Below are 17,275 nucleotides of genomic sequence, written 5' to 3'. Positions count from 1 at the left end.
TAGGGAATGTGGAATTTGGGGGATTTGGAATTTGGGATTTAGGAATACTGGGTTTTGGGGATCCAGAGATATGGAAGTCTAGAGAAATGGAAATCCAGATAAATAGCAGATAAATAGGAATCTAGGAATTTAGAAATACACAATTTTAGAAATCTAGGGATTTTTAAATGCCAAGAAATATTCAAACGAGTATTTTCATTTTTAAAACATAATATTTTTAAAATCTGAAAATTGCTTGTAAAGATTGAAAACATACTAATTCGAGAATTTACTAAACTAGTGAATTTGTACACTTATAATTACCATACAAATTAGAGAATTAAACAATTCAAAAAATAAAACATTTAGAGATTCGTAAATATACAAAATGGAAGTTTACATACGTGTAGCTGTCCGAAGGAAATGAACGTTGCATCCGAGTGTACTCACCCCACTCCACCCTATCATTCCACCCTCTCCAACCTTCGTCCCAGGCTCTCAGCTGTCCTATGGGTGTTCTGCTTCCTACCTTTTCCCTCTTTCACCCCTTTCTCTCTGTCTTTCTTTCTCTTACTGGCTCTCCGACAATGACTTCCTTTCCTGCTTGCGCACCCCCGATTCTTCACGATGCACCACTGGTACAGAACTGAAATTTAGATGGTCATGGTTTTAAATAAAGATAGTCTTTAATAATTCTTAATGCAACTCTTGTTACTTTAAGATTAAACGAAGAATGGAATTGAATTATTTTATTATACAAGGAGTTATTCTGGTACCGTCGACTTCATAAATTATTTCGAATTAATGTAATGGAGGTTGAATTGGTATAGGTGCGTTGGGTGGGTTGTAGGATTTTTAAGATTATTTACAAATTGAAAAAGTTGAACAACCGTTACTGAAAATTTAAGTTTTGTAAGTTTTCAAGCTTCCAAAATTTTTAACTCTACAAATTGGGGATTTGGAATTTGGGGAAGTTGGAATTTGGGGAAGTTGGAATTTGGGGGATTTGGAATTTGGGGGATTTGGAATTTGGGGGATTTGGAATTTGGGGGATTTGGAATTTGGGGGATTTGGAATTTGGGGAAGTTGGAATTTGGGGAATTCTAAGTTTAGAGATTTGGAAATTGGGGATTTGGAATTTGGGCGATTTGGAATTTGGGGGATTTGGAATTTGGGGGATTTAGAATTTGGGGGATTTGGAATTTGGAGAATTTGGAATTTGGGGAATTTTGGGATTCGGGGGATTTGGAATTTGGGGAATTTGGAATTTGGGGGATTTGGAATTTGGAGAATTTGGAATTTGAGGAATTTTGGGATTCGGGGGATTTGGAATTTAGGGGATTTGGAATTTGGGGAATTTGGAATTTGGGGAGTTTAGCTTCTCACTCCCCAATTTTCTAAATTCCAAAACACCAAGTTTTCAACTCTCCAAATTCCCAATTTTCCAAATCCCCTCTTCCCCAATTTCCCAAACTCCCAAAATTCTCAACTCCCCAAATTCCCCAATTTCCACATCCCTCCAAATCACAAACATCGACTCGCAAATTATAAAAATTTTTAATATTAAATCCTGAACCCACTATATTCCAGATTCGCATAAACAGCCGAATATCAATTGTGGAGCAGCGGTGGCGACGTCCTTATTCACCGTCACCCCTAATGTCGCTGTCCCTTTATTCTACCGTCTCTTTCCAACCCACAAGTCCGTCCTTCAGCCACGTCACAGCTTTTCTCTCTTTGTCGGTCGAATCGGAAGTACAAACTGGGTCGTTACCGTCCAGGGTGGCACGCGTGTTCCGAGGCCGAGTCGTACGCAGGGTTTTTCGAGTTTTCCCAGGGACTCGCGCAAACAGGACGGTGCACCCGTTCGAGAGCGTACGAGGCTTCCGTGAAAGCGTGTTGGCTGTGCTCCCGTGGGCAAAGAAGGGCGTTCTCGACGACAGGGATCGCTAAAACCTGACCGAGGATTAGTCGAAGTCTCTTCGTAGAGAATCCTACGGTGACGTAGGATTTACCCTCGCGAAAGTGGCGGCGCGAGGGACGGGGATGCAAATGTCGCTTGCGATAGCGAGGGAGAGGGTAGCTTTACATTTGGATAAATGTACGAATGCTACTGTTCAAATCTTTGTGAAAGGTATTTTGGACGTGGTGATTATTTACGAACGGGTGTGGTGTTTCGTCCAGCTTGGTGACCTTGGAATATATTGTTAAGGATTCTGAACAATTTATCACTATAGACATTACTGCCGTTTTATCTTAGTTTCAGAGATATTTGTGAAAATGTTATCAAGGTGATAATTATTGACAAAAGGGTACATACTTCACCGATCTTGATGACCTTGAAATATATCGTCAAGGACGTCATTCTGAACAATTTATCTCTATACACATTACCGTCGTTTGACTTTGGTTTCAGAGATATTTGTGAAAATGTTATCAAGATGATAATTATTGACAAAAGGATACATACTTCACCGATCTCGATGACCTTGAAATATGTCATTAAGGACATCATTACTAACAACTTCTCCTCATGTACTTCATTGCCGTTTAACCTTAGTTTCAGAGATATTTGCAACAATGTTATTAATGCGACCATTAGTCACAAAGAAGTACACACTTAATAAATTTCGATGACCTTGAAATATGTTGCCAAGGACTTCATTCTGAACCTTTCTCCATAACATATATGGAGACTGCATGTCGCCATTCGACTTTAATTTCGAAGATATTCGTGAAGATGTTTTCGACTGGGTAATTATTTACAAAGGAGTAAATGCTTCGCTAACCTTGATGACCTTGAGCTCTCTTGCTTTATGCAAGAATCACAAGATGTCTACAATTTACGAGTTCTACGTTGAATTTTGATTGTTAACCCCTGGAGCTATAATATTTGGCTACACCCGTGACGTTGAATTTTAATTGTTAACCCCCGGCGCTATAATATCTGGCTACAGCCCTGACGCTGTCACAATCCAAACGTGACAAACTTTCCTTATATTTTTCGCTCACTCGAATTCTTGAACTAAGTCCAAATCATGACACGAATATTGGAAGATCACCGAATACAAAACACGAAAGACACTGCCTTCGTTCAGTTCAGTATCGCAGCGGTAAATAGTTAGTTACGTTCGACTGTCAACCAAATCGCGATGCAAGGAGTTAACAAATATTTACCAAGTTGCGAAGGAAAAACAGTTACGTATCGTCCCGTTTTATCCAGCTGCGTGACGCCCGGATGATTGCGCCCGAGGATTGCCCGGGATTTTATTCTTCCTGCTGCCTTTCTGTTACGTAATAGCGACGGAACGCGCGTTGAACTTTTATCGACCGCCCATGAACATCGAATCTACGATCTGGGAGCAGCCGACTCGAACGCGCTGACGTGATTCGAGCCAACACTAGCTCGCTCGTATACGATCCTCTTTCGCAGCGATCGATGCCTGTTTATCGTAAATTTTCAAAGTTTGCTTACCTCCAGCAACCAGGTATTTGTTCTGCGTATTTCTTTGGGAAAACGAGATATCGTTATCCCGATGACCGTGATTACTGCGTCGGAAGATAAAGAGAGGAACGTGACTTTTATGTCGGAGGAATTTGCTTAGTCTGGGAAATAATTGACCTGCGGGTTTGAATCTTTTGGAGTCTAAGATTTAGGAACTGATTTGCCGTTTATGGGAGCATCAAATTTTCTGGGTTAATTTATTGTTTTATTGTTTGGGCAGGTTACTATTTTATTTTAGGGGTTTACTGTTTTATTGTGTTATTAGGGTATTATTTTAGGGGACCATTGTTATTTTCTTTGGCTGAATCAAGGTGTCATTGGTTCACCTATTGTGGTGATGATCTATTGTACTACTCTGTGAATTCTAGTCAGTTATTATGCTATTTTGCTGATGTACTGTTCCACTATTTTGCTGTTCGACTCTTTCACTCTTCCACTCTTCCACTCTTCCACTCTTCTACTCTTCCACTTTTCCACTCTTTTACTCTTCTACCACTCCACTCTTTCACTTTTCCACTTTTCCACTCTTCTACTTTTCTACTTTTCTACTCTTCTACTCTTCTACCACTCCACTCTTCCACTCTTCTACTCTTCTACTCTTCCACTCTTCCACTCTTCCACTCTTCCACTCTTCCACTCTTCCACTCTTCCACTCTTACACTCTTCTACTCTTCCACTCTTCTACTCTTCTACTCTTCTACTCTTCTACTCTTACACTCTTCCACTCTTTTACTCTTCCACTCTTCTACTCTTCTACTCTTCTACTCTTCTACTCTCCACTCTTCCACTCTTCCATTCTTTTACTCTTCCACTCTTCTACTCTTCTATTCTTCTACTCTTCTATTCTTCTACTCTTCCACTTTTCCACTCTTCCACTTTTCCACTCTTCTACTATTCCACTCCTCCACTCTTCCACACTTCCACTCTTCTAGTCTTCTATTCTACTACACTAATACTCTAGCACTCTACTACTCTATTACGCTACTACTCTAGCACTTTACTACTCTATTATTCTACTGTTCCATCGACTATTCTACCATTCCACTATTCTATTATTCTCCTATTATACCACTATACTATTCCACTATTCTACTGCTCCACCGTTCTATTATTCTACTACTGTGCTATCTTGGTATTCTACTATCGTTCTACTCCACTATTTTACTACTCGTCTCCTGCTCCACTATTCCATTATGTTGCTATTCTACTAATCAACTACTCCTTCATACGACTATCCTACAGCACTACTATGTTAACAATCCACCAATGCATTCTATTATTCTACAAATCTACTATGTTACTACACTGCTATACTGCTATACCAATATTGTACTATGTTACTGTTGTACCAATCCGCTATTTCAATATTCCACTACTATTTTATTTCTCTATTTTACCTACTATTCTACTACCTTACCACTCTATTACTCTACCATTATACTACTATTTCACTATTTTATCATTTTACTCTTCCACAACTCTACTCCATTATACCACCAACATTTTGAAACACACATGTCTACATATCACTTGTCAAGAACTCACACGAAAATTGATACTGCAAATACTTCTTCCAAAGTCGATCCTCACACAAGGAATGTCCCGTAGCAATAATTTTATTCAATTCATCACCCGTCAATAGAATTGATCCCCGCACTACAAATATTCTATCGCAATAATTCTATTCAATTCATTACCCGTCAATAGAATTGATCCTCGCACTACAAATATTCTATCGCAATAATTTTATTCAATTCATTACCCGTCAATAAAATTGATCCCCGCACTACAAATATTCTATCGCAATAATTTTATGCAATTCATTACCCGTCAATAAAATTCATCCCCGCACTACAAATATTCTATCGCAATAATTTTATTCAATTACCCGTTAATAGAATCGCAGGTATCTAAAAAGAAACCGCTCAAAATCACACAAGTCAGAATAATTACCAACCTATCCTCAAAGCCCATACATCTCGACATCGCGCTATCACGAAAGTGTCAGCGGTCGCGAGAAACAATAAAATACGCGGTTAATCGAAAATGCATGAACGTAATCTACGTTAGCAACGATAAAGATGATATTGTGCAATTATCGGTCGGTTTCTCGTGCTTTAAGCCATCAGACCTGACCTTTTCCCGTGTGCCAGCGACACAGTCATTTATTACGGTATTCATTTATTAAGACCACCTGGGATGTGTGCTGTAATTATACGGCCTGACTGTATGAAACCAGTTCGACAGCGAGCGTGGCGATAACTAAGGACAGCCTTATACGTACTCCACCGATTCTTTTATTTCTTTGCTGAGCTTTACGAGCATGGAATTGCAGCAATTAAAGTGCTGCTCGGTGGAACTTGACAAATTCGCGGTGTTTTGCCTGGTCACGCATTCCCCGGTCACCATTTCTTTTCTATTAATGTTTCGACCGAGCTGCTTTATAACGTTATTATATTATTTATGGTTAGGGCAGCTTTCTGGGCTAAATAATATTTTATTTGGGATTATTTAGAGGATTGTTTCTGAGGCGAAGGAAGTTCTTTGAAATGGGAGGACTGGTATCGGTTTGGACTCCAAAGTTTGGAGAATGGAAAAGGGACTTAGGGTTACTATTGTTTGTTGGGAGAATGGGTGATAAACAGATTAGGGACCGGGCAGTTTTTCTGGGGAGGAAGAGTGAAGGGTTCTTCTTCGGTGTTTAGGGGTGTCATATTGGAATTTGGGAATAGAAGAATATGGAAATCTAGCGATTGGACGGTTTAGGAATTTGACGATATTGGAAGTTTTGAATATGGGAATTTGGCAATTTAGGAAGACGGGAGTCTGTGGAATTTTTGACTTTAGATATTAGGAGATCTGAAAATTTGGGAGAGCTGGGCAGTTCTGGATTATGGGTATTTGGGGATGTAGAAAATTGGAAGAGCTACGAATTTCTGGATTTAGATATTTGGGAATTTAAGAATGTGGAAGTCCTCAGAATTAGTAGAAAATTTGGAAGAGCTGGGAAGTTCTGGGTTATGGATATTTGGTGATGTAGAGAATTGGAAGAGCTAGGAATTTCTGAATTTAGATATCTGGGAATTTAGGAATGTGGAAGTCCTCAGAATTAGTAGAAAATTTGGAAGAGCTGGGAAGTTCTGGGTTATGGGTATTTGGGAATTTAGAAAATTGGAAGAGCTAGGAATTTCTGCATTTAGATATTTGGGAATTCTAGGAATGTGGAAGTCCTCAGAATTAGTAGAAAATTTGGGAGAGCTGGGGAGTTCTGGGTTATGGGTATTTGGAAATGTAGAAAATTGGAAGAACTAAGAATTTCTGAATTTAGATATCTGAGAATCTAGGAATGTGAAAATCCTCAGAATTAGTGGACTTGGAACCTTGAAGATTTAGAAATTTCAAAGCTTCAAAAATATATAAATTTCTCAATTTTCCAAACGTTATAATTTACCATTTTAAATTACAAAGACTTGAGAATTATGAAATTAGAGACTTCTGAATGTAAAAAATTGTCGATTTTGGAAATTTGCAAATTAGAAAAATTTAGGATTTCAAATTTACATATGCATCGATGTTAAGAAAAAAGTCTATTGCATTTATGTTTGTTTTGTTTCATCGTGTAATAAGCAACTACAGTTTATTTGATCCGTTGTTGGTCGCAGCAATTATCTTGTATTCTGGTTATTTCACGCGTTTTCACTTTGTATTACCTTCGCTTTTATAGTCAAGCTATATAACTGCCGGTTTTCCGTTCATTGTCGCTTTTAAGTGGAACTTGGTATTTGCAATTGGTGTTAACCACTTGTTACCGTTGCTATTTTTACCTTCATTTTTAAAGTAGATTAGTCACGTTTCGTATTCTTTCAGCTATTTCTATGCCGTGAGCCGTTGGTCACGCTTGTTCCTTTTAACCTTTCGTTTCCGTTGCGTGTTACGGTGGTGTTATAAATTTGCAAGTTTTCCCATTTTTAAATTCTTATATTCCACGAATTTTTGAACTCTGCAATTTTCAAATTAATATAGTATTCAGATTTCTCAAATTTTGCAAACTCTCAAACTATCAAATTTCAAAGTTCCAAAGTCCCAAAGTCCCAAAGTATCAAAATTTCAAAATTCCAAAGTTCCAAAGTCCCAAAGTCCCAAAATTCCAAAGTCTCAAAATTCCAAAGTCCCAAAATTTCAAAATTCCAAAATTCCAAAGTTTCAAAGTTCCAAAGTCCCAAAATTCCAAAGTCCCAAAATTCCAAAGTTCCAAAGTTCCAAAGTTCCAAAATCCCCAAATTCCAAATTCCCCAAATTCCAAATTCCCCAAATTCCAAATTCCCCAAATTCCAAATTCCCCAAATTCCAACTTCCCCAAATTCCAAATTCCCCAAATTCCAAATTCCCCAAATTCCAAAGTCCCAAAATTCCAAAGTTCCAAACTTCCAAAGTCCCAAAATTCCAAAGTCCCCAAATTCCAAATACTCCAAATTCCAAATTCCCCAAATTCCAAAGTCCCAAAATTCCAAAGTCCCAAAGTTCCAAAGTCTCAAAATTCCAAAGTCCCAAAATTCCAAAATTCCAAATTCCCCAAAGTCCCAAAGTCCCAAAATTCCAAAGTTCCAAAGTCTCAAAATTCCAAAGGCCCAAAGTCCCAAAATTCCAAATTCCCAAAATTCCAAATTCCCAAAATTCCAAATTCCCAAAATTCCAAATTCCCAAAATTCCAAATTCCCAAAATTCCAAATTCCCAAAATTCCAAATTCCCAAAATTCCAAATTCCCAAAATTCCAAATTCCCAAAATTCCAAATTCCCAAAATCCCAAATTTCCAAAATATCAAAACCTTTAAAAATATTTAAATACCGAAATCCCTTAACTTACTAAACCTTCAAATGTCCATATTTCCTAAATTCTCCAGAAATAAAAATGCTAAAATTAACGCTTCTGATACCTCTACCAGATACGTTGAACGCAAATAATTTTATATGCCATTACTTGAATAGTTTCGCTAATAGATTTGAACTTCTGTTTGGATTTCTTCACGTTTTATGTTTCCCGTATACGTCGGTTTAATATTAATATGCGCATTACGTAGGTATCTTTGTTAGTGTAGTTGAGTAACTACTTGCCATAACAGTTTCACTTCCTACAGCGTTGATTAATTCCTAATGAGGTGTCCGTTACGAAGATGTATATCAGTGATCAGCCGTATGAACTCATCAGGCGGTGCTGGTATTTTTAATATACAAATAACTTATGGTCGGGATCAGTGTAAGTGTATTGGGTGATGACTATATTAAAATTATCTCGGAATAAGAAACGTGATATACGATGGTTGATATAAGCATATAAAAAATGTGACTTACTTGAAACTTATTTTGTGACTAAAATTACAATATTCAAATATTAGTGAAGTTTGTAGGACAAATTTATTTAGTTGTATATTATTATAATTATTAATGAATGTTAGTATGTCAATCAGCATTTTATACAAAATTCGAATACTTGATTTATTTAAATGATTTAGGTTAATCAACGGTGTTTAAATCATACAAATAATTCAAGTGATTTATATGATTCAAGTAATTATTATTTTTAGAAGATTTAAGTAATTGGAATAATTAAAATAATTGAAAGAATTGACAGAATTTACAGAATGGACAGAGTTGATTGAATTAATGGAATTGATAGAATTGACAAAATTGAACGAACTGATAGACTTCACAGAATTGACAGAATTGGAAAAATTGAAAAAAATTGAAGGAATTGCCAGAATTACCAGAGTTAACGTAATTGAGAGAATTGAAAGAATTGAAAAAATATAAAGAATTGAAAGAATTGAAAAAAATGTAAAGAATTGGTATAATTGAAAAGTGCAACACAACCAAAACAATTCAGAGAATTGAAATACTTGAAAGAACCGGCATAATTTAAACATTGAAATACCAAGTGAAACAGTTGTTTAAAATTGATATTGAAAAAACACTAATTAATTAAAATTGCAATTGCATTTTGAACCCGTGAATAACGAGAAAACTAAAAATCTCCCATTTTACCTTGAAAGTTACGTCAGAAGCTAAAACACAAATCATAGTATCAGTCGAGCAACAAATTATGAGTGGATCCGGAAACAATAGCCATGCCAAGAGCATCGACGGCTTGTTCCGCATTTTAATTTACTAATCCGTAGACAAACCATGACTTTATTGCTCTCACCTCTTATTACGATGAGTCACCAACAGGTTCTGCTTCAAAGCGACCGAATTTTCGAATAATTTACGCAATTTATTCTTTTGCGTGGTACACGATACTGTCATCGTTTCAATTTTACGTAGCGGAGAAACGCTCTCAAACGAATCATTTTCCCTCGCGCAGGAAATATTTATTAACCAAATGAATTATTTACAAACGTTCGACGCGACCGTCAGCGGACATTTTACGAATGCTTTTTTTTAAACGGAACACGCCCGCAAATTTGTACTTTTTGAATGATAGATTTAACCAAACGCTGCAAACGTTGATCTTTCGTTTGGTTAACTGTTTTTATTTCGTGTTTCGAAATTGTGGAAATTGGTGAATGTGGAATTGGGGAATGTGGAATTGGGGAATGTGGGAATTGGGGAATGTGGGAATTGGGGAATGTGGGAATTGGGGAATGTGGGAATTGGGGAATGTGGAATTGGGGAATGTGAGAATTGGGGAATGTGGAATTGGGGAATATGGGAATTGGGGAATGTGGAAATTGGGGAATGTGGGAATTGGGGAATGTGGGAATTGGGGAATGTGGGAATTGGGGAATTGTGGAATTAGGAAATGTGGGAATTGGGGGACGTGGAATTGGGGAATTGTGGAATTGGCGAATGTGGAATTGGGGAATTGTGGAATTGGTGAATGTGGAATTGGGGAATGTGGAAATTGGGGAATGTGGAAATTGGGGAATGTGGGAATTGGGGAATGTGGGAATTGGGGAATGTAGGAATTGGGAAAAGTGAATTTGGAAAATTTGGAAATTAGGGAAATTGGGAATTGGGGAACGCAGAAATTGGGGAACGTGGGAATTGGCGTGAGTGGAAATTGGGGAATTCGGAAATTGAGAAAATTGGAATTGGGGAATTAGGAAATTGTCCAACATATTACTAAATATTAAATATTGAATCGAACTAACAAAAGTACTTATCAAAATATTAAATTAGAGCACTCAGAACAGACCAGTTGTCTATTAAGTTGCAAGAAAAAGAAAATGGGGTTGAAAGACCTCGAAGTCATCAAGGTCAAATGCAATAAAAGCGTTGTGGGCGAACGTGTTAAACAGGATGCCCCATTAACGATAACGCGAGACGCGTTTCATCACGATTCATGGGGTCATCGAGTTTTTGTCGGATAAATCGTAGCACGGTAGCTCGGTTGCTTATCTAAGTAACCGATCCCTGGGACTTTATTGGTCCCAGCTGTCTTCCGTTGAATCCCTCGCGGGTACTGCTCTCCATGCTTCCACGAGCAAGAGTTATTATAACGCGTTCGGGAAGAAAAAACAGTCGATCGAAGCGCATTAAAAGTTCCGTGGAGCACATCGAAGTCGCGGAATGATTTAAACGAGAGTGCACCCGAGTGCAACGTAGGCCTCCATCCGATAAGTAATCATAGCTACATTCGACGACTTTTAACTCTCGTGATTTATCTCCATTTATAAACTCTGTATATTTTTAGATCACCTCATTTTTAGGCTTTCAAATTTAAATTCGCAAATATTTCAATCTCGAATGGAATCCAAATCTGAATTAAAATATTTCTTAAATTTTCAAACGCCTAGTTACAAAAGTTCATAGGTAAAAAATTCTTCAATACCACAATACATTAATAAAGAAATCACTAGATCCTAAGATTCAAAAAGTTCTTACACTTAAGAGTTACACTAGTTGTGGGACACTTTGTATGTCTGCAAGGTCTATAAATTCACCACGTTTCATATGTAAAATAAAATTAATTTCATATATAAAATTCAGAATCATGTCGACTAGCCCCCATTTACCTACACTAGTTGTGAGACACCCTGTATGTTTGCAAGGTCTATAAATTCACCACGTTTCATACATAAAATAAAATTAATTTCATATATAAAATTCAGAATCACGTCAGCTACTTCTCATTTGCCTACACTATTTATGAAACACCCTGTAGAACATATTAGATGATTTTCGATCGAAATCAATCGACGTTAAAAGCGATGTTTGCAAAGTTCACGAAAGGGTTACTTGGACCATGTTTTATAATTCTGTTCGAACGTTCACGCTTCGGTCACGCCTAGGAACATTGAATAACGCCCGAACGGACCATGAACCTACCATGACTGAATCGCTAATGTAATTCAAGCCTTAGGCGTTCCGAGCACTTTCGATTTTAACTGTAGATAGCTTTATCGGTACTTCTTGACGGTATTTAACTTGGCTGTAGCGTGAAACATCGAGTGTACATGTTTTATGACAGAAATATTAGTCTTGGAAACGTTATTCGTAAGTTGATTTTATCGGACACTCGGAATATTGCCTTCTTATCGGCTATTTAGAATCGGGAACAAAATTATTCAAATCGGATTTTTCATTGGCAGGTGGAATAGTTTTGTAACTGTACGATTAATAACGTGTACCGTAAATATTATTTTCTGAGCGGATTATAGAAACTGCTCTGACAACGGTTCAGGTTGACTGCTTGAAAATAAACTGATCGATAAAGGTTTATTTTCATTCGAAGCTTAGAGTCAGCTCTGATATATTTTTAATTCTGGAATTACAATTCAGTAATTAATCGCTTAAAATTGAAATTTGGTTGGACAGTAAAAATTCGAAACTCGAATTTCCACATTCCCCAATTTCAACATTCCCCAATTCCCACATTCCCCAATTCCCACATTCGCCAATTGCCACATTTCCCACTTCCCACATACCCCAATTTCCACGTTTCCCAATTCCCACATTTCCCAATTCCAACATTCTCTAATTACAACATTCCCCAATTCCCACGTTCCCCAATTCCCACGTTACCCAATTCCCACGTTTCCCAATTCCCACATTTCCTAATTCCACAATTCCCCAATTCTCACATTCCTCAATTGCCACATTCCTCAATTCCCACGTTCCCCAATTTCCACGTTCCCCAATCCCCACGTTCCCCAATTCCCACATTCCCCAATTCCCACATTCCCCAATTCCCACATTTCCCAATTCTCACATTCCCCAATTCCCACATACCCCAATTTCTACATTCCCCAATTCCCACGTTCCCCAATTCCCACATTCCCCAATTCCCACATTTCCTAATTCTCACATTCCCAATTCCCACGTTCCCCAATTCCCACATTCCCCACTTCCCACATTCCCCACTTCCCACATTCCCCAATTCCCAAATTCCCCAATTCCATGACTTCCATAAGTCTTCTACATGTCTAAATTCACACACCACTAAATCCTCAGAAAAAACCCCGATCGAAAAATCCCTAGATTCCAACATTTAAAAAATCCCTAAATCCTCAGATTCAAAAATCCATACACCATAAGATTTCTAAATCTCTAAACTCAGAAATCACCAAATCCCTCGAAAATACCTGAATACAAAACTCCCTAAAACCTAGTATTTAAAAAATCAATATCACCGAAATCCTTAACTCGTTATAAATTCATGCCGTGCTCTTTAATAAATGAGCACTCCGCTGCATGAGCAGAATTCACCGCATTCGTTCGCCTAATCGTTCAACCGTGTTCCCTGTTACGTCCGCGTCGTCGTTCGCACGCGTTCATTTTACCAAACTTTTTGACGAGAGCTACGCGAATCCGTATTTGTTATCGAACGAATCCCAGATGTACCGCGCGATTTCGGTTGGTAAAGCGGAATTTGTTGGTGCGTCAGCGTTAAAGTTTGGCTTTCGAGTGGGCGGTAGGCCCGCGCTAAAATCGATTAAACCGTGTGCTGAAATTTGCATAGCATAAATACACGGTGCGAAAGCCTTCTCTAAAACGAGATTACGTAACGAGTCTAAAGGCTGTTCGTTACATTTCGTCTTACGTTTTGTTGATGCTGCAGCTACCGGGAAGGGGTGGTTGATGTTCGTGGCAGTTTAGCCGAAACGAATCGTTATTCGCGGAAAATGCAACCGAACTAAAGTGTCTTACGCAGCTGGTCTATAGTTCTTGAACTTCTGTAAACGATGTTACGATATTCGCTGTATAATGTACAATTCAGAGTTTACGATTTATGGAACGCCTTCGAAGAATGGCGCACAGTATTCGAGAGCAAAGATGTACGAAGGCAGTTTACTTTTTCGAAACTAGTTACGCGAAGGCAAATTATGGAAAAGGATAATGACAGAAGCGGTTTGAGGTAGGTGGTGGACAAAAGCGAATTACGCTCGTTAACGATGATCTCAAATTCTGGAAACCGATGAATCACATCTGATGTAAGCCTTTGCAAGATTCATCGAGAATCTGCGTATGCATAATGTATGTACCGGCAATGATTTCATTCTGTTCCGCATAATTCAGCCATCGGAAGCTTCGACTAAAACCACCGCATATTTTCAGCGAAATTTTCTAGACACCGTCTTATAAAACTTCTCGAAAGTGGTTTGTTAGTCCAGCGAATATCATACGATAGCATATTTGTATATTAGGATTTTCGGGGAGAATCCTCAAATTGTGGGAATTGGGGAATGTGGGAATCGGGGAATGTGGGGATTGGTGAATGTGCGAATTGGGGAATGTGGGAATTGGGAAATGTGGTACTTGGGGAATATGGGGATTGCGGAATGTGGTGATTGGTGAATGTGGGAATCGGGGAATGTGGGAATCGGGGAATGTGGGAATCGGGGAATGTGGGAATCGGGGAATGTGGGAATCGGGGAATGTGGGAATCGGAGAATGTGGGAATCGCGGAATGTGGGGATTGGGGAATATGGGAATTGGGGAATCTCGGAATTGGGGAATCTGGGAATTGGGAAATGTGGGAATTGGGGAATGTGGGAATTGGGGAACGTGGGAATTGGGGAACGTGGAAATTGGGGAACGTGGGGATTGGGGAACGTGGGGATTAGGGAATGTGAGAATTGGGGAATGTGGGAATCGGGGAATGTGGGGATTGGGGAATATGGGAATTGGGGAATGTGGGAATTGGGGAACGTGGGAATTGGGGAACGTGGGGATTGGGGAACGTGGGAGTTGGGGAATGTGGGAATTGGGAAATGTGGGAATTGGGGAACGTGGAAATTGGGGAACGTGGGGATTGGGGAACGTGGGGATTGGGGAACGTGGGAGTTGGGGAATGTGGGAATTGGGAAATGTGGGAATTGGGGAACGTGGAAATTGGGGAACGTGGGGATTGGGGAACGTGGGGATTGGGGAACGTGGGGATTGAGGAATGTGGGAATTAGGAAATGTGAGAATTGGGGAATGTGGGAATTGGAGAATGTGGGAATTGGGAAATGTGGGAATTGGGGAATGTGGGAATTGGGGTATGTAGGAATTGAGGAATGTTAGAATTGGAGAATGTAAGAATTGGGGAATGTGGGAATTGGAAAAAGTGAAATTGGGGAACATCGGTGTACCAGTTCCTCGCAGGAGAAGAAAAGATGGGACAGGCAAGATCACGGTCGTATTTTACGCACCGGGCAATATTCCGTTGCCCTATCGCGTTCGTAATTCGCGTCGCGATAAATCCGATGAAATTACATATCGCGGCAGTTGGTAAAACAAATTGGCCGTGGGTAGAAAATTTCGAAGCGTTCCACGCCGGGTGGCACAGTGTTGGCGTTAAGTTAACCGGTGGTGGACGAACGAGCGGACAAACGAGGCCGATGCATGCGAGGCGCGAGTGAATCATTCCGCGGAAGTGCCGGGAACATTCACTGACCACAGTCACGGTTTCTGGCAATAAGCGTTAAATGCACACGACCGTGATGCGACTCGCAAACCTGTTGTGGGCGTAATAACCCGACGCGTGTTCGCTGCGAACCGCTTAACATTGTTTTCCTCCTGCCAGATGTCCGCGGAAAAATTCGTTTGATTTGTTGATCTCGTACGGGTGGATAAAGATCTCGGGTGATTTAGTGTCGACGTGTCGATGACTTGTTAATGGCTTTTGACGATGGATACTCGATATCCTTTCGGCTGATAGTTGATAGTAGATATTAATGGTACAATGTAGGCTGGCTTTGGAGGACATATGTGTGGACATTGTAACTTCCGAATGATCAAGTTTTTATATTTGGAAGTTTTTTTATGTATATGCACTTAAATTTAAGCATTTTTTAATTTGAATGTTCATAAGTTTCCTAGATACCTAAATTCTTAGTTGCACACATCTTTAGATATGCAAATCCCTAGATACACATTTTTAGATTCCTTCACCGAAATACCTGGACACTCAAACTTAAAGATATACAAATCTTTAGAACTTAACATGCTTACATCTCGATATTTCTGTATGACGAAATTTGTAGGACCTAATATCCCTAGATCTCCAAGTCCTTCAATACTAAACTCCTTCGATATCAAAATGATACGCAAACACGTAGATACCGAAATCCCTGGAGACCCATATCAAAAGACAAGCAAATACCTAAACCTTGAAATCCTTATATCCTGAAATTTCTATCTGACAAAATCCCTAGGCTCCGAAATCTCTAAGTCCTAATATCCTTAGATCCCCAAATCCCTCGATACCAAAATCCCTAGATGCCCAAACACCCAGATACCGAAATCCCTAGATATCCAAATCCAAAGATATCAAATCCCTAAGCTTTGAAATCCCTATATCCCGAAATTTCCATGTGACGAAATTCCTAGGTCCCGAAATCTCTAGATCCCCAAATCCCTCGATACTAAAATCCCTAGACACCTAAATACCTAGATACCGAAATCTCTACGCACTCAAATCCCAAAACCTTGAAATTTCTATATCCCGAAATTTACATGTGACGAAATTCCTAGACCCCGAAATCTCTAAATCCCCAAATCCCTCGATACCAAAATTCTTAGACACCCAAATCCCTCGATACCAAAATTCCTAGACACCCAAATACCTAGATACCGAAATCTCTACGCACTCGAATCCCTAGACCTTGAAATCCCTATATCTCGATACTTCTATATCCCGAAATTCCTATGCCCGAAAATCCCTAGATCCCCAAAATCCTACGAACATATTAAATTCCCAAAGTGCCACAAAATATAACGTCAGCGACGCAACGTACCAAAATATACCTACACTGTTATTAATATCTCGGTCACGAGAACGTTGAGAAGAATATCACCGGACAAATAGCACGTTCCAGTCGATCGACCGCACCAGAAATATGAATCTTGATAGGTCTTCCGGCGAAAAAACTCAGCGAGCACCGCGCAGCCCGCAAGAATAATTACTCGATTAAACGTTTAATGAGCAACCGTGAGGCAGGCGCAGCCGCATACATGAATTTACATTTTGAGGGTAGACCGGCACGCGGGGAGATATCAACGACAACGTGCGCACACTGTATGCATATTTTAGGACTTGGAAGGCCGCGGGGAAGGCGTACATCAAAATGGCACCCACGCTTGTAATAACATAATCGGATGACCGTCTCGTTAAGTCTGCCGAGCATCGTATAAATTATGATAAATCGCTACGTTTAACGACACGCTCGAAGATCGCGGACAGGACTTGTACAGTCAATAGCAAATCTGTCCTCTCTGTTGGGAATATGGATGATCGAATGGGAACGTCTCTTGCTTCTTCTGGTTTCTACAGACATTTACAAATTTATTTATCTTACAAGAATTTG

This window comes from Megachile rotundata, chromosome 1 (genome assembly GCF_050947335.1).
Source record: "Megachile rotundata isolate GNS110a chromosome 1, iyMegRotu1, whole genome shotgun sequence".
In the NCBI taxonomy this organism is placed as follows: domain Eukaryota; kingdom Metazoa; phylum Arthropoda; class Insecta; order Hymenoptera; family Megachilidae; genus Megachile; species Megachile rotundata.
The sequence above is the reverse complement of the archived record's forward strand: the minus strand, read 5'-3'. Positions refer to the sequence as shown.